This window comes from Polypterus senegalus, chromosome 1 (genome assembly GCF_016835505.1).
Source record: "Polypterus senegalus isolate Bchr_013 chromosome 1, ASM1683550v1, whole genome shotgun sequence".
In the NCBI taxonomy this organism is placed as follows: Eukaryota; Metazoa; Chordata; class Cladistia; order Polypteriformes; family Polypteridae; genus Polypterus; species Polypterus senegalus.
Window position 1 is genome coordinate 184,955,286 of NC_053154.1, and position 19,190 is coordinate 184,974,475.

At 37.8% G+C, this 19,190-nt stretch overlaps 1 protein-coding gene across 2 annotated transcripts in view; it reads left to right on the top strand.

Annotated features, from left to right (window-relative positions):
• LOC120536033 (rho guanine nucleotide exchange factor 4-like) overlaps positions 1-19,190 on the top strand; it is a 402,069-nt gene that overhangs the window by 31,815 nt on the left and 351,064 nt on the right. The gene's annotated exons all lie outside the window — the stretch shown is intronic.

Consider the following 19,190-nt stretch of genomic DNA (forward strand, 5'->3'; position numbering starts at 1 on the left):
GGATATCGCGCATTAGTCGAGGTACGGCTGCAATTCTTGAGAGACGACCTACCAAAAATTACTGCAGGGGCGCGAGTTCGAATCCCGCTCAAGGCACATTGCCGAATGGAAAAAAAACTTTCTCTTCAACGAACGGTGCTTTGAATCCTACATTGCAGTTGTAGTTTGTTTATTTTTCTTTTTTGATTAAACGAAAACTGTTTAGTGTATGATTTGTCAAGGAACACACAGACAACAAGCAAAGTTAAAAATCACACTTAAACTGCCTGCCCATTCTATTGAATCATAATTATAACAAATAATAATGCATTTGACTTCCTTATAAAGTGCCTTTACTATCGTCTGAGACGGCTGCACAGCATAATCAAGAAGGATAAAATAAAAATGAAAGCACAATAAGATTTAATAAATAATAGTGCACAGCTTTGTGTTTGTATATATTTATAACATTTGGTAAGTAATATATTCTAGTTGATGCTGACAATTAATTTGAAGTAGGTAAAATTAAATATTTGGAAATATTGCAAAGTAAACAGTAAACAGCACATATATATATATAGCATTATATATATAGCATTGTCTGAGTATTAAAGGTGTAGGTCTACTTTATAAGCATAATTTATAACATCAATGTTAATATAGAGTATTATTATTATTCTATATTGGCCTTGATATGAACGATTTGTGAAATTAGTGTTAAGTATTAAAAAAACACGCATACCGGTCTCTTGTTTTACAGGTACATATATACACAGTATATATATAATTTTACTGCAGTAATTCATTGGTCTTTATATACCAGAAAGACTTTCCAAGAGTCTTTTGTAGGAAATATGTACACATAGTTGATTTATCATTTTCAGATAAAAATGAACTCGCCCAAACAATTCAGTTTAAAGTTTTTAAATTGGCAAAGATAAAGTCAAGAAAAAAAGCTTTTCACTTTCTATGATTTGTATTTTTATAATTATAGAGCACTTCATATTATTTTTAAAGCTCACTATGTAAAATTGAACTGATTATACAATTCAATGTTTATTATATTTATAGATTATTATACATGTCTTTACACTTGTTGCATAAATATTTAATAAATGTAATAAACTTAACCAAGAATGTTTAAAAAATCATTCAAAAAATGTGCAGGTAAATGTAATTATATCTGCACAAACTGACATTCTTGAAGTAGGTAAAAATAAATATTTGGAAATATTGCAATATTGCAGAGGGAAATGTTTATATACTTAGTGCAAAATAGCTATATGTGTTCTAGTAAACAAGCATAATTAACTATATATATATATATATATATATATATATATATATCTATAAGATATATATCTATATCTATAGATAGATAGATATACACTCAGCAAAAAAAGAAACGTCCTCTGACTTTCAACTGTTTTTACTTTCAGTAAACTTAATATGTAAATATTTGTATGAACACTAAAAGAGTCAACACCATAAGACATAAACTAAAAATGTTTCACAATGTGTCCCTGAATGAAGGGAGGCTCAAAATCAAAAGTACCAGTCAGTATCTGGTGTGGCCACCAGCTGCTTGAAGTACTGCAGTGCATCTCCTCCTCATGGACTGGACCAGATTTGTCAGTTCTTGTGAGATGTTACCCCACTCTTCCACCAAGGCACCTGCAAGTTCCTGGACATTTCTGGGGGGAATGGCCCTAGCGCTCACCCTGCGATCCAACAGGTCCCAGACGTGCTCAATGGGATTGAGATCCGGGCTCTTCCACTGCGAGGATGATCAGCTGTCCTTCCTGTCTCCCTGTAGCGCTGTCTTAGGCGTCTCACAGTGCGGACATGGCAATTTATTGCCCTAGCCACATCAGCAGTCCTCATGCCTCCCTGCAGCATGCCTAATGCACATTCAAGCAGATGAGCAGGGACCCTGGGCATCTTTCTTTGGGTGTTTTTCACAGTCGGTAGACAAGTCTCTTTAGTGTCCTGCGTTTTAGAACTGTGACCTTAAATGCTTACTTTCTGTAAGCTGTTAAGGTCTTAACGACTCATTCCACAGGTGCATGTTAATTAATTGATTATGGTTAATTGAACATGCATGGAAAACATTGTTTAAACCCTTTACAATGAAGATCTGTAAAATTATTTGGATTTTTAGAACATTATTGTTGAAATACACAGTCCTGAAAAGGGACGTTTCTTTTTGCTGAGTGTGTATATATATATATATATATATATATATATATGTATGCTATTCTATGGCATGATATATAATTAACTATATATATATATATATATATATATATATATATATATATGTGACGGACAGCGGGTCCCATGCCCGGCCGGGCGCTCTGATGCATACGTCCGGGGAGCCATCATGGACTTTGCAATACCTCCCGGGCGCTTGGGGCAGTCTCCTGGCACTGGATTCCTCCTCAATCTCCCCCGTGGCTCCATGGGACATGGAGTCCACCACAGCAGCCCGGTTGGGAGATGGGGTGGCCGCTAGGGGGTGCTGCAGAGTTCCAGCCACCACACTGGACGGTTTATCAGCCCCACCCGGAGGTGCAATTAAGACCAGCTGGTCAGGCACCTGGATCACTTCCGGGTGGGGCATAAAAGGGCCTGCCTCCCAGCAATCGAGGCCAGAATCGGGAGGAAGAGGACGAGGTTGCCTGGGAGGAGTGGTGGAGCAGGAAAGTTTGGTTTTGTGTTGGTTTGGTGCTTGGTTTGGTGCTTGGTTTGGTGCTTGGGACTGTGTTTGGGCTGTGTGGCACGGGGAAGACGTGTCACACGGCTGAAGAAAAAAGAAATAAAAACCTTTGAGTGTGAACACGTGCCTCTGCCTATTCTATGCCGGGTCGGGCTATAAAGCGCTTGTTTACAATATATATATATATATATATAATATGCATGCTATTTTACAGCATGTATATCTATAATATATATGCAATTCTACACAGCATGAGTAGAATCATCTGAGTATTAAAGGTGTAGGTCTGCTTTATAAGAATAATTTAGTGTTAAGTATTAAAAAAAAAAGCATACCAATCTTTTGTTTTTACAGGTACATATATATACATATATATTTATATACCAGAAAGACTTCCCAAGGGTCTTTTGTAGGAAATATGTACACATAGTTGATTTTCTCTATGATTTGTATTTTTATAATTAATGAGCACTTCATATTAGTATTTTTAAAGCTCACTCTGTAAAATGAAACTATGATTATACAATTCAATGTTTATTATACTGTATTTATACATTATTATATCTGTCTTTACACGTGTTGCACAAATATTTAGTAAATGTAATAAACTTAACCAAGAATGTTTAAAAAAATCATTCAGAACATGTGTAGGTGAACGTAAATATATCTGCACAAACCGACACTAGTGAGTAACATTTTTAGACAGTTCAAAAAGCAACGCAAATCGCGAAGCGTCTCTGTGTGCCGACTCGAAGAAGCTTTTGCAGAATACATTAACTGACAAGAGGTTGGCCCGCCCTCTCCGAGTTTTGGTAGTCGTGATTCGTCAATTCTTGGTAGCAGAGCGAGCCGTCATTGGCCAATTCTTGGTAGCCGAAACGGGTCGCGATTGGTCAATTCTTGGTAGCCGATACGGGCCGCGATTGGCCCGTGCTTTCAATTCTTGGTAGAATCTTGGTAGCGGAGAGCGATCCGATTGGTTCTCGCTACCAAGAATTACCTCGACTCTCGGCTGCTGGGAGGGGCGCCAAGAGAAGCCACACGCTGTGGCGCAATTGTAGAGTCTTCGTCTCTAATGCCGAAATTCGAGGGTCGATTCCCGAGAGGGAATGCACTGAGTATGTACGATTCATTTTACCTTCGCATCTCCTTGGTTTTGGACGTATGAAAAAATATTCGGTTAACTCAGAATCATGTTACGTTATTTTTAAAATGTTTCCCTTTATTAGCACAAGCACAGCTGAGAAGCTTCCATGCATGTACTCCATAACGCGTTAAAAAAATAACGCATTTAATCACACTTTCAATTCCAAGCAAACGGGAACTTTTGTCAATGAATGATTTCCTGGTACATCCATTACACTGATGCACACATCACAGCTACAAAAATGTTAGAGTCGGAATAAAGCGCGTTCCTACGACTGATCATTTCGACTACCCGAGGGAAGCCTTGATAAAAGCATGGTTTTGTGCACACTGAAAAGCAAGCAAAATTAGATGCATTACAGAAAGCGGACTTTGTGGCTCTTACTGGGGATCATTGGACTTCCGTGACCGTTAGTAATTCTAATTACATCTAATTATAAAATGTTCAATGATCACACTGTTTTAGTCTAATGTACAAAATAATTTTGGCTAATGTTACTCAGAGTTTAAAGATTAAGTTGGTCAAATTACCTTTTATGTTTCTGACTTATTTTTTTAAGAAGAAAAACTGCACTTTATGTTGAAATTTTGGTTATTATTATTTAAAGACAATACCATTCTGAAAATGTACTTAAAGTACTTAAACTACCACTTTATTTTAAGTCTGCCCAATTTTAACCATGGATGATATTTTTGTTTCTGTTTTGAATTCAAATGCAGTTTAAAGGCTTTTTTTCAGAAATTAAAACAGCCTCAGTTTACAATATTCATGTCCATGTCTATTATTTGATTCTGTCACACACTAAAACCCTTTTAAATTAAAAAAATTGGGGCAAATTGGGGCAATTTACGTGTGCGATTACATACGATTAATCAAAATTAATTCTTACACAGCCTCTAATTAATTGGATTAATTTTTTTAATAGTCCCATTTTTAATATATATATATATATATATGTGGATATATATATGTAGATTTGTATATATATGTGTATATATATATATATATACACATATATATATTTATATATATGTATATATATGTTTATATATGTGTCTGTGTGTATATATATATATATATATATATATATATATATATATATATATATATATATGCCAGCAACACTCATGACAATGACAAAATAATTACATTGTCAATCATGTTACGCTATTATTAAAATGTTTCCTTTTTTTTTACTTCTCGCTGCCAATGCAGGTATTTTGCTATATATATATATATATATATATATATATATATATATATAAATAGATAGATATGACAACAACACCCATATCAATGACAAAACAATTACATTAACAATCATCTTACGTTATTTTTAAAATGTTTGCTTTTCTTTTTCATAACTTCTTTAACACACTACTTCTCCGCTGCGAAGCGCGGGTATTCTGCTAGTATATATTAAAATATCAAAGGTAAAATGGCAACATATGCCAAAAGGAGAGTTTGCATGAAATAATGTCTGGACATGGTCTGATTATATTTTTCCTGGAAGAATTTGGCAAAGGAGTTGTTGTTCTATGTTGATTGTTTGTTCAGGAAGGGAAAGACATTTTCAACATTTCATTGGCTTTTTCTGCTTTTTATATAGTGAAGGACATTTATAGATTTGATCTTATGATTCAATGCTCTTCTCTTTAAATATTGAAACTGAAAAGTGTTAATCCTTCATTTTAAACTTAATCTTTTGCAAGTTACTTTCAGGGCATTAATTGCCCCACTAACTGAGCTGGATTTCATCAAATCTTTCTGATTCCATTCTGAAAAGCAGGATAAGTGAATTATCCACATTTTTGGCATTATGAATCACAAACAAATTATATGTATAATTCTAACACCTGTTACAGCTGTATGCATCATTTGATTACCATCATAATTACATATTATTGAATGTACATAGTGTCCGGGGTCAATGTCCGTGGGACGAACCCTAACACAATGGTCTGCTTGAACCGCTAGTACAGTAGTTCATAACCAAGGATGAAGCACCAGCAACTGAAAAACATTAAAACACAACAAGGGTCATATTGCCCATAAGTGCAAATTTATTAATGTGTCAAAGGTGCAATTCCATAAATATACAATGCATAAGTGTTCATAAAAATATAAATAGATCAGGTTATATCACTTTGGAGACATCACTAAAAATGTCCCCTTTGATTCTAGCCTTCAAAGCAGCATACACACACAATTGATCCATAAATGGTAATGCATCACCACAGTTGTCACATTCCTGAGAAATGCTACAATTGCTGACTCATTAGCCCAGCTTACTACATATGCTACTGCTGCACTTTCCATGGCCACGCCGTCCGCAGCTCCTCACTCTGTGAACTTACTCATCTCTACAGCTCTTGGTGAACAGCCCGGACACCCTTTACTCTTACTGTATCTCCATCCTCCTTCACTGCAGCTTTCCACATGTCTGCAAAAGCCCAATCTTTCACCTCAGTTCAGTGCCCACTGAGCATAATCTGGATCTGCCATCTCCTCTTCTTTCACAATCCTTTCGTTGCCTTATTCTATTTATTCTTAATGATACAGGTGTTCACTCGAGTAACTCCTGGTGCAACTATCATGCCTCTTTACAAAACTAGCTCGTATTTCTACCTCTACTGCCTCTATGGGCAGGGCAATAATGTGCTTCAAACTGCACTTGGTGTTTTATTTTTTTTCTAAACAGCTCCTTAGTATACCAATTATATTATGTTTATAATAGTCTCACAAACTGTGGTGTGCCTGACAAATAATCCTTTATCCAGATCACCATAGGCACCTCCACCTAAATATCTCTGAGTTTACCACTTAACAGGGATGGCTGGATGGAACTGAAGGCAATGGAGAAATCAAAAAACATAATCTTTACAATGTTGCCAGCTTTGTCCAGGTGAGAGTAAGCTTTGTGGAACAGATGGATAATTTCATCCTCCACTTCAATCATTGTCTAATAGGCAAACTGCAGTGGGTCTAGATGGTCTACCAAAACAGGACTCGTATACTCCAAGACCAGTCCCTCAAGGGTCTTCATGAAGTAAGACATACTGTAAGTGCCATTGGTCTGAAGTTAAGAGGGGAAAAGGTACCTGTCTTCTTTAGAACTGGAACAATGCAGGATATTTTCCACAGCAGCAACATTTTCTAAAGCCTTACTGACAGACTGAATAAGTGAAAGGAGACACCACAAACTTGGTCAGTAAATGTTTTAAGAACTTGAGGACTGAGTCCATCTGGCTCTGCAATTTTTCCTATGTGTAGCTTCCTCAGTTGTCATCTTACTTGATCTTCTGTTATGGACAGTACACACTGATAGTCAGTGGTGGATGTGTCACTGGCCATTCCAGTTGACATGGTAAGAGTTGTTTATATAGTAGGGATGGTGTGAGGAGACTGGTCATTGGAAAATGGTGGCAGTGGGAGGGAAAATCTATCAAACAAATCATTCAGAACATTAACTTTGTCCATATCTCCTTCTAGCACCTGAGCCATGAATTGCATGAGTCCAGTAATTATATCCTGTCCATTCCAGACATCTTTCATGTAATCCTGAGGGAGTTTGCTTTCTATTTTAGCTTAGTAAGCTTCTTTTCCTTCACTTAGCCTTGTCTTTAGCACAATGCTGTACATCCTTCAGCACCTCTTTTGCCACTGGATTTTAGAGCTCTCTTTTTCTCATTCAGAATACCCATTAGCTTCTTAGTAATTCAGGGATTGTTGATTGGAATTAATGCACTGATCTGAGGGTACCACTGTGTCTACACATAAGTTAATATAGTCTGTGATGCAGTAACTGAATGCCTCAATATTGTCCCCATGTGTCTCACACATCATTTCATAGTCTGTCATTTGGAAGCAGTCATTCAGAGCCATTTCAGCCTTCGCTATTTTTGTGGTATTAGAATGGTCTATAATAATTCTATCATGTCAGTAAAACATGACCTCCCTCACCTGAATCCCTGCTGACTGTTCAGTAAATCTGTTTGAATATTTCAATAACTTTACAGTAGTTTATTTATAGAAAGCCCCTCTTCACCATAACTATTGTATAGTTTTGATATCACCAGTTTCATCTTTGACATTGACTGCTTTGGCTGCATCGACTTTAAGACAAATGATGATTAGAAAACCCCAAGCTCAATCAGACGTTATTCCTCATCTAAACTGTAGAAATCACACTCTTTTGACTATCTGGACAATTTCCTGATGAGTATGTTTGGTCCAGTCTGAAAACACAGTGAGTAAGTGTCATGGTTATTGTGATGCACTGGTTATGAGAGGTTTTTCTGTTTAAAGTGGGTTTCTTTAGTTTGGTTGTGGAGATTTTCACTTTGTAGTGTTGATAGTTTCTTCTTTATGTTGAACACTTGGTTAACTGATTATATTCACCTGTTTTTGTAATTGTGTTAGTGGATATTGTAACAGTGACTGGGTTTCTCCACCCTGTGCACCCATAAACGAACGGAGGTGGTGGAGTCTTGGGAATGAAAGAACTATTAGCTGAGGAGCAGGGGAGATTCAGGAGGATAGTGGAGGCAGAATAATGATAGATTGAGAGGAAAACAGTGCTAGCTAGAGCAATGAGCGAGACTGTAAGAGATAGTGATATTCTTATTTTGATTGTGTGCCCAGGACCTTAGGAACTGCATTGCATTAATAATGTGCTCCGGCAATCCTGAAAAGCTTACTTGGTGGTACTGTGTGGCTTTTTCAAGGGTCACTACAGTATTTTTCACATGTTCTGTGTAATTGTTTGCACTATCTAACTTGGTGGGGGTTTGGACTAACTGTACAGTCAACAAAAGAAAGAGACTCAGAGAGACAGAGAAAGTGAGAGAGAGAGTGCTTGTGAAAGGTCACTGGTTCTAGTTTCAGAAAAAAGAAAATAAGACATAGGATGCTACGTAGGATCTCTCCAGCAGCTATTCCAGCCTAACAATCAACATTATTATTATAATTTTTTAATTGCAAGAGAGAAGCCGTCAATATAAAGTTATGCATCAGTGAAGCTGGAGGGTGATAATGGGAAATGCCACCCTATTTGATTGGGTAATTAGTAGCTTTAACCTTTTTACACACCTCCTTCTCTTTTTGTGTTGCAACTTTCATCATTGCATAGACGACATTTCCAAGTGGATTTCAGGGGGTCAGTCATCTAAAACTACATTAAACTGTCATGCTATATGGCACTTATTCATAAGATAATGGAATACTTTCTGCATTTGACTTGAAATCTTACCTTTATCCTGTCTCTCATCTCTTGATTTGCTCAGGGTATTCTGCAGCCAGTCAGTTAATGAAGTTATTTGAGAAGCCTTTTGAATATCTTTTATTTTCTGTTTTTAATTTTATTCTTTCCTTCTTTGGCATCCTGTCATGAACACTGCAATTGAAAATTACTAACTTAAAATCTGTATTAAGTGCAAGTTATTTTTACACGGAGGTTATGACCATCGGTGCAAATGCATTTATCCTGTAAACATGAAACAGAAGTAAAAATTAGGTGAGAAAACACGATGCTTACTCATTTTTAACCACAAATAATGAAGTCTAGTCTTGCTATAGACATAGACTTTCCAAAGTTTAATATACAAATTATTCACTTGGTGCTTGTTACACTTGAGTGTTTTTCACTACATTATAGAGAAGTATAAGATGCTTTTGTGACAGGTAATGTGTCATAAATTATGAAGAATCACTCAAACAGGGAAAGACAGTTTAAGACAAATGATGTTTAGAAAACCCCAAACTCAGTCAGAGGTTGTTCCTCATCTAAACTGTAGAAATCACACATTCTTTTGACCATCTTCATTATAGAGAAGTATAAGATGCTTTTGTGACAGGTAATGTGTCATAAATTATGAAGAATCACTACTTTATAGAGAAGTATAAGACCTTTACAAAGCAATTGTTTTTGGGTTATTCAACTTATTATGTTTCTCTAAATACATGTCGTAAAATATTGATAATATAGTATGGAGTGTATTTGCTGAAAATAAATTGTTTGATGGAAAACAAACTTTTGCACTAGAAACACTTGGATAATTTTGATAAATGATGCAACTTACTTTTTCTTGTTTAAAATTGGTCTCTATTATTTTTTCAGTGAATAAATTTAGTGTTTTCAGATTGCATATATTATTTGCACAATCCAATGAAATGCAGTCCAATTGAGCAGTAACCGTCCCAATCTAGCAAAACGTACATTTTATTGGTTTAGCTGTGTGTGCATTGCCCAGGCCCCGTTCTGTCTTTAACGAACATGGCAGAAGTAGCAAAGTTGTGATGAGGCAAAATTAAAAAATAATATATAAACATATATTTTCTCATAAGAGCATGGGCAATGGCCCCTCTTGCCTGCATGCTGTTCACCAGTGTGTCCCATGTTTTACATTAGGAAAGCGGTTAGAAATGTAAAAACACATGTCACAGAACACAAAATGAACATATGGTCTAAGCATCTAAAACATTCAGTTTCCAGACATTTTAATGAGTACATGCATTATAGTGATTATTATGTAACTTAATATGCAACTAAGTTTGTTCTTCATCACAGTACAGGCTTACTGAGTTACGTATGAGATAGGGACTGCAGGTTTGTACTTAAGTTGAATTTGTACATTGTTGGAAGTTGGAACAGGTACATTATTTTCATAAATGCTATTGTTGACTGACTGTAACCAAGTGCCCTGCCAAAGAATAATGGAGTTTCACCTCTTTCTGACCTTTTTATTATTTCTACTTTGTTTTGAATGGTGATGGTTTTTCTCTTCTTTACTGTATTACGAGCACTTGCATCAGATTTGTGTTTCAGAGACATTCTTGAAGGGTGAAGACAAAAGGTTAAGATGAGCTCTTTTGCACAGTACTGTACAGCTATCACAGCAGAAAGGCACCCGTCCTCAGCAGATGTAATTATGCACTTTTCATTACGCTATAACTTATTCAGTTTATTACATAGAAAATCACCCGAAAAATTCTGGACCATCGAGAAGCGTGCGAGTAGTAATATGTCAGGCACCTTCTGTCAAACTGTCAATCAAAATGATTTATGACCTTAAGCTGGGATATCGAAACATTTTTACTTTATAAACTCTCATTTGTTACAACCGGTTGGAGATAGCCTCCAACGATCAACGGGATCCAGGAGCATATATTGAAGTGAATGCTTAATAGACATAAGGCAACTGTGTTTTCATTCATTTCGCTAAATGAAAAGTAATTATTTTAATACAGAATAGTAGCCCCCCAAAGGCTGGGTGATTTTAGACATGTGAGTAGTATAATTAAGTTATTTTTAAAAGTAATCCCACACTGCACAAGAGAGACAGATTCCACGTGTGTTTTAGGATTTGCTGTGGTCAGTGATGATTTTTAATTTTTTTCCTTAGCTCATTTCTATAACATAGGAGCCTTTTGACAAAGGAAAACTCTGTAAATACACTTGTGCATTTAAACAGAGATTTATAAGAAAGCAGGTTTCTACCTTAGCCTGATTACTCACCTTATCCCAGTTTTGTACGTGCATGTAAAATCACTCACTGTTACACTAGCACAAACTTTGGACATTTTCTGTCTACTCAAAAAACTAAAATTATTTCTATTAACACAGGTGATAACTGAAAAACATTTCACTATTTTTAATTATAAAGTTAAAAACAGAAAAGCCCAATTATGATTTTTGTTTTGTCATGGTATGGGTCCTAGGGTGACACTTTTCCCCTTTATACTCTTTCTTATGTAGACCTTAACACATATTCTTACCAAAATAGTTCATCATTTCCCAATTCCTGTAACTTCAGGTAATTAGACAGAGCTCCATAACAGGCAAGAGAAAAGTATTATAGGTCAAATACACAGTGCCATAAAACAAAAGCACTGAACGCCACACAGCCTGGTATTGTTAAATGTTTCATTTTTTTTCCAGGTAACAAAATACATTTTCAGTAGCCACGTTGACCAGTTGCTTTAACATGAAAATAAAGCATCTAAAAGCATCTTTGTAAAGGTCAAATTTTAAAACATAACAAAAATCCTTGTTTCCAAAAGAGTTCTGCCCATTTTTTCCAACAGTTTTCTTGACAGATCTTTGGAATCATCATAGCCTTTCTGATCACATCCACCCCAAACATAGCATATAACTTTAATTTCTGTACTCATTTTAAATGATAATAGACAGTATAAAGTCCCTAAAGGAACTGGGTAGGAACTGTCAACATCTGATATCTTCTATCATATCTTTTTTGCAAACAGAGCTTTCATAGCAGTTTTAATCGAGCATCTTTTGAAAGTAGCCCACTAATACCAATATGTCTTTTTTTTAAAATTAATTATATACCATAGATGCATATTTTATTATAACTACTTTTATCAACTTTTATCTAACTGAATATTTATTTTTCTAGTATCAGAATGTACAGTAGTTTAAGTTATTTTGTTTTGGGTTCAATAGATGTATTTTTCATATTTTCGATTCTTTTTTTTTTTTTCACATCTTCGCGCCCCCTTTTTGTTACTTCACGCCCCCTAGGGGGCCATCCCACAGTTTGAGAACTACGGTTGTACGAGATTATTTGTAAAACACTCTGTGGCACTTCAAGCTAAATTAGATTTCCTTGGTTATTCAGCCGTCCATCGGTGTTCCATTTTTGTTATAAATTGTATTTAGTCTCTATTTACTAAACATTTTATGTTGAATAGAAAACAGATATCTTGTTCAGGTTTTAATTTAAAACCGCATTTTCATCAACAGGCCCTTTGGTATTCAGGATGCTTAGTATAATACAAAGTTTTAGAAATTCTGTTAATGCTTGGTAACAGCCTTCCATTTTACATCAGTTATGAGCCCCTGAAAAATAAGAATGGTTATAGTATGTTATAAGAGCTTGTACACTACAGGGCTGATGATTAGGCTTATGCTGGACACGTTAGGCAAATCAGGATGGAAATTTTTAGTGAATAGTTACATAATATTATATGTGTTAGCACAAGGATTAAAATTTTACTAAAACTTTGTGGTTTATTCTTTCTTTTAGGTAGTCCAGATGACATAGGACAGCTATCATTGAAAACTGCTTTTCCCTCTGTTTGTGAAAAAGCACCCTTTGTTTTAGTAGCATTCAGGGTGAAAGGGGATGTAAGTTTAAACTGTGATTCCAAGAGTCAACAAGCATCTGCAATCTTCTTGAATACGAGTCAAAGGACCAGGGTTTGTGCAGGGATCATAGTTAGGGTCAGAGTTAAGCTAGACATTTTAATTCCAAAATATATCACAAATCACAAATATAAGATAGATAGATAGATAGATACTTTATTAATCCCAAGGGGAAATTCACATAATCCAGCAGCAGTATACTGATACAAAGATACAATATTAAATTAAATAGTAATAAAAATGAAAAAAAATTAAAATAAAATTAATGTTCGCATTTACTCCCCCGGGTGGAATTGAAGAGTCGCATAGTGCGGGGGAGGAACGATCTCTTCAGTCTGTCAGTGGAGCAGGACAGTGACAAAAGTCTGTCACTGAAGCTACTCCTCTGCCTGGAGATGACACTGTTAAGTGGATGCAGTGGATTATTTATGATTGACAGGAGTTTGCTTAGAGCCCATCGCTCTGCCACAGATGTTAAACTGTCCAACTTTAATCCTACAATGGAGCCTGCCTTCTTAACAAGTTTGTCCAGGCGTGAGGCGTCTTTCATCTTTATGCTGCCACCCCAGCACACCACCGCGTAGAAGAGGGCACTCACCACAACCGTCTGGTAGAACATCTGCAGCATCTTACTGCAGATGTTGAAGGATGCCAACCTTCTCAGAAAGTATAGTCTGCTTTGACCTTTCTTACATAGAGCATCAGTATTGGCAGTCCAGTCCAATTTGTCATCCAGCTGCACTCCCAGATATTTAAAGGTCTGCACCCTCTGCACACAGTCACCTCTGATGATCACAGGGTCCATGAGGGGCCTAGGCCTCCTAAAATCCACCACCAGCTCCTTGGTCTTACTGGTGTTAAGGTGTAAGTGGTTTGAGTCGCACCATTTAACAAAGTCTTTGATTAACTTTCTGTACTCCTCCTCCTGCCCACTCCTGATGCAGCCCACAATAGCAGTGTCATCAGCGAACCTTTGCACGTGACAGGACTCCGAGTCATATTGGAAGTCTGATGTATATAGACTGAACAGGACCGGAGAAAGTACAGTCCCCTGCAGCGTCCCTGTATTGCTGCACACAATGTCAGATAGTAAAAAGTAAAGTTTACATATCCTAAGTCACAGAGGAGATTAAAAACATATTAAGACCGGATCAACAAGGGATCACCCCAAGCTCACAGCACACTACAACAGAACCTACGTGTTCTGCGGTATATTATCAGCTAAGCTGTCATCTATTTAGCCAGTTCCACGGGGTTGCAAAGAGTTGGGGAAAACATTATTTAACATCTGCTAGTATGAGGCTAATTAACATTAGTTAAGTTTTTTATATAGCCCGACAAATGCAAGGCGCTTGGGGGGCAAAGACTCTTTGAAAAGAGACTCCCACCCCACCGGCCTGATTGGGCCTCCTTTGTGTCAAGAGCATTTTGATGGATCTCTCTTATTCGAGTCTGTGAAATGTACTTCTACATAAAAAAACCTAAGGTCTCGGGAGTATGGTCATTGTGAATAGTTAATACAGAAAAGAGAATATAGAACACATGCCAAACTTGTCCTATCTCTTCTGAAAAACCTTAGTTGAATTTTGAACATCATGTCCTATGTTTGGTTAACACTATGGACACAGGCGCTAGATCTCTGTCATATTGACCTTTAAAGAATAAAGATTATAGAATCTTTTGCACTCTCCATTACAAGATCCATAGCCCCCTCAGGATGTTTGACAATTAAGTGAAGACCCTTTAGTTTGTCAGAATCATGGGGTTAGCGCACAGGTCCATATTCTAAAATATCTTAGATTATATCTATTTAGTTTAGTCGGCACTGTTCATTTTCAATATGTGGTATACTTCCCTGACCAGGGGCTTCTTGTCAAAAGGTTAAAATAAAACAGCAATCAGCATAATCAGCAACATTTGTTATTAAGTGTAGAGGTTTGTCTTGCATTCTAATTCTTAAAGCTGTATCAAACTATTGTTAATTTCAAAGCAAAATGCACCCAATCATTTTGTTTATAACTAAATTAAATAATCCTTTTAAATAGATCCCAGTGCTTGATAATACTTAACACTAACTGATATCATTAAATGATACTTCTGTGTTTTATTCAGGTTTACTATTTACTGCTACAGTGAGCCCGATTCGAAAGAGTACGGTCCCTTCTGTATGTAGTTCAGAATACTGACCTCTTATTACGCCAGAGCTAATACACAACCGGCCTGCGCTTTTAAACCATACCTGAATATTCTCAGAGAAGAGGCTCTGTTTGGATTTTCAGACGCCGAGACAAAAAATACTTGATTGTAAAGCCCGTTTCGGTATGAAAAAGCTAATATGGTTTGCTTCAGTCCTATGAATTTGTACATTAATCGTCGTACACGCAGATAGATATAAATGCTGCATCTTATATTATACGCACACACGAGCGCGCTCATGCGTGCTACCTCACGAGCGCACGCACGCACTTGAGAATAAACTTGGAAATTATTCATATTAAGGATAAAATATAAGGGTTCATCCATCCGTTTTCTAAAAACATACTTGTTTGGCGCATATGATAATCAAAAATATGCCATACCGTGATCCTTGATGTTTCCGACGAGATTCGGTGTCCTCTTTCAGTATTAACGGCCTGCTGAGTAATGGACCGGTCTGAACACTTATTTATATACCCAAAAAAAGCGGTATTTTTTGAAATGGGCACGTTAATCTGTAATAACAGCTGCTTGCCCATCATTTTAACTGGACACCCGTGTAATGTCTGTTGTCTGTCACAAGGCTGACATCGAAAAATCCTTATATCGAAAAGTCCAGAATTTTTGAAATAGAATCCATTGTAAGACTTAAGATTTCTTTAAACAGTTGTCTTTAAGACACCAGCCACCGGTTGCTCTGAGGTGAAAGACTTTTAAAAATCCATCCGTCTTCGGGAAAAAGTGCATGCCCACAACATGGGATAGAGGAGGAGGGGGTTTACGCCTAGTTGTTGATAAGCATGCGCGCTCCTGTGCCTGGGTTAGGGGATGGGGGAACTTACACACAGCACCGAGCATATGGCCTGCACTGACGGCTATAGCTACGCTCCGGGCTCAGTGTGAACAGCGAGAGAGAGAGAGATCCTTTCTGTGTGCTTCGAACTACGTGACCTTGCCTGCACATAAGCTTAGAGCTTTAGCACTGATCAGCTTGCGGGCACGCGCAGGGGGTTGCTAAAAGCCGGACTGTGCAAAAGACTGTGCAGAGGCGGCCTGAAATCTCCTTTCTGTGTGCGATGTTGAAGGCTTTTTTCAGAGCCGTGCCTGTCTGTGAGTTGGATGTCAGTTGTTGTTTTGTGAAAGGATTTTCACGGAGATGGGAAAAGCTGGACCTGTAAGTGGGTTTAGATAAAATAGAAGGGGTTTACTAATGATACAGCAACGATTGGATAGATATTTTAAAAATAACAGTTAAATAGATACAAGGATTCTTACCCAAAGCAATATTTGCAGGAATGGCGACAAGTTAGATCGGTCCCGCCGGAGCATGTGTGCGTATGTCCTCGGAAGAAGTGTGCCAGGAAGTGGAGGGGCCAACCAACAGGTGCTGCCCAGCCATCAGGTGCTGCCTGTCTGTGGGTCCTAGGCAGGCCCTTCAGGCTGGGGACATGCCTGAACTTGTCCAGGGTCCGGCTGCAACATGCCTGAACTTGTCTTCGGAAGAGGGGGGCCTAGGCATCCCTTGGGCTGGTCTGGACTTGCCCTAGTGAGATGGGGCAGGGCAGGTGGCCAAGCAGGTCGGTGAGGTGGTGGTGGGGTTCAAGGAGGGAACGGCTATCCATCAAAATGCCCTTGACAGAAAGGAGGACCAAACAGGTGGTTGGGGGGCTCAAGGAGGGGGGCAGACATCCATCAAATTGCCCTTGACAGAAAGTAGGACCAAACAGGTGGATGGGGTGGGAGAAAGGAGGGGGGCAAACAGGTGGCCGAACAGGTGGTTGGGGGCGGTGACAAGGAGGGGGCAAACAGGTGGCCGAACAGGTGGTTGGGGGGGCAGGGACAAGGAAGGGGGCAAACAGGTGGCCGAACAGGTGGTTGGGGGCGGGACTTCCGGTCATCAATCAAAAGGGGGCGGGGCTTAAGGTAATAAATCTTTTTGATTGACAGCTTACCAGAAGGTGCCTGACATATTACTACCCGTGCGAACTGACAACATGAAGAATCGTCTTCGCTCCAAACTGTAATCGTCCCCACATAAATCAAAGTCATCCTGATGATCTGAATCTGCATAATTAGATCTGGCCCACCCTGTACTGACAAGAGACAACTTCCTGTTATGTGTGTCACAGTACAAGCAGGTTTGCTATTGAGAATGAATGGGGGCAAAGATGGGCGGTTCATCACCAGCCCACCTCACAGTCACCTCCACTACAGCAAGCTGCCTGCAGTGTCTGCAACACCACCGCCCCCATTCAACATACAGCCATCCAAGGCACACAACAATGCTACCCCCTGCCACCCCGTTCACCCTCAATGGCCTCCATTTAGCCACAACTGGGTCACCGCTTGCAGCATTACCAGCCGCCCACCTATTATGAATGGGGCAGCCGTGTGTGGTGGGCAGGCAGTGAAACCGCTTACCGCCTGGAGCAAGCAGAGGGACACTACTGCGCGAGCAGCGAAATTGCCCCCCTCTAGCCTCCGTCCAGCCACCGCTTGCAGCGTTCCCAGACTGAAGATGACAAATCGTCAGTTACTGAGGCGCATGCGTCACAGCTGCAGCCCTGTTCGTATGTCATAGGTCGGGTGTCCGTAACCTGGGGACTACCTGTATCACACCCCAACAACATGACCTTGTTTTCATTCTTTGATAATATAACACATTCATAGTTACAGAGGTGAGCTACCTATTGTTTATTTTTTCTCTTTGAAAATGTAGCTTTTTTCAATTTTTTCCATTACTGCATACATTTACCAAAATTACTATTTAGTTATATTCTTGTTCTTTTATTTTTCAACCTAAATGTAGAACATCCAAATAAATAATTTATAACTTGTAAGACAAGCACAGCACAGGAGGTATAATAATTTCTGGTAGTTGTGTGTATGGGGGTATTTTTATGTAATTCTACATAAGTGTAAATATATATATATTAGTATATACTATATACATACATGATTATGCAATTATCTTGGTACTTCAATTATCTTAATTAACCATGTTTAGTGCTTTTTAAGTTTTGACTGGTAATTTTTGTTCATTTCTATATAAAGTAGCTTCCTGATTCATCATTCTCTGGCCTTGAAAAATGAATTTTCCGAAACAATTTGGCCTCAAAGATATATTTTGACTTCTGTTGTTAATCTTCTGTTTGAACCATCTAATATGTAGTTTGGGAAACACCTTGCTTCTTTGAATTTGAACTTGAAGTACCCTGCTGATACCAGAAATATTGAGAGTATTTTACTACATATTATCTGCACAATTCTTTTTAAGTGCTTTAGTATATAATTTGCAAAGAACCCATTGCATTAGCCCTTTCTGTATGTCTGTCTGCATGAAACATCTGGAACCTTTGTGGATTGATTTTGTTGAAATGTGGCACAATTATTCTTCAGGAAAATTTGTCTAGACAGGTCAATTTTCTTTGAGATATCTTGACTAGATCATGCTGTACACAGTTCTAAAATTTCAAAATCTGCCATCGAAAAAACATTGTCAAATTTGTGAACTTGCCAATACTATAATGGAGAAACATTCTGTGTGACTTCAACTTGTTTTACTGTTTACCTTCTTAGTGGTTATATGAACATTTTTTTGTATTTTCCATTTTTTCACCTACAAAAGCCTCTAATGACAGCAAACTGATCCCCAGTACAAATTAATGAAACACCAGTAGACTGCATATGCAAGTTACGAGGTCACTGTCACTAGCTACTTGCCACTGCATCACTAAGTTGTTTCTGCCCTATAAAGTCTTACCAGTGACTAAAGTTGAAAGAGAGCCAGTGCTTAAATATGTCATACCTCCTAATGCTTTAAGTTGTAACAAACTAGTTAAACTGTCTTTCTAACCATACAAGTTTAAAATGGATGCACAGAAAATGAAAGGTTATCTAGATATGAAGCCATGTGGTGTGTAAACTATTGTGTATAAATAAACATTTACTCAGTATTAATCTTACAGTAAACCACCCTGACA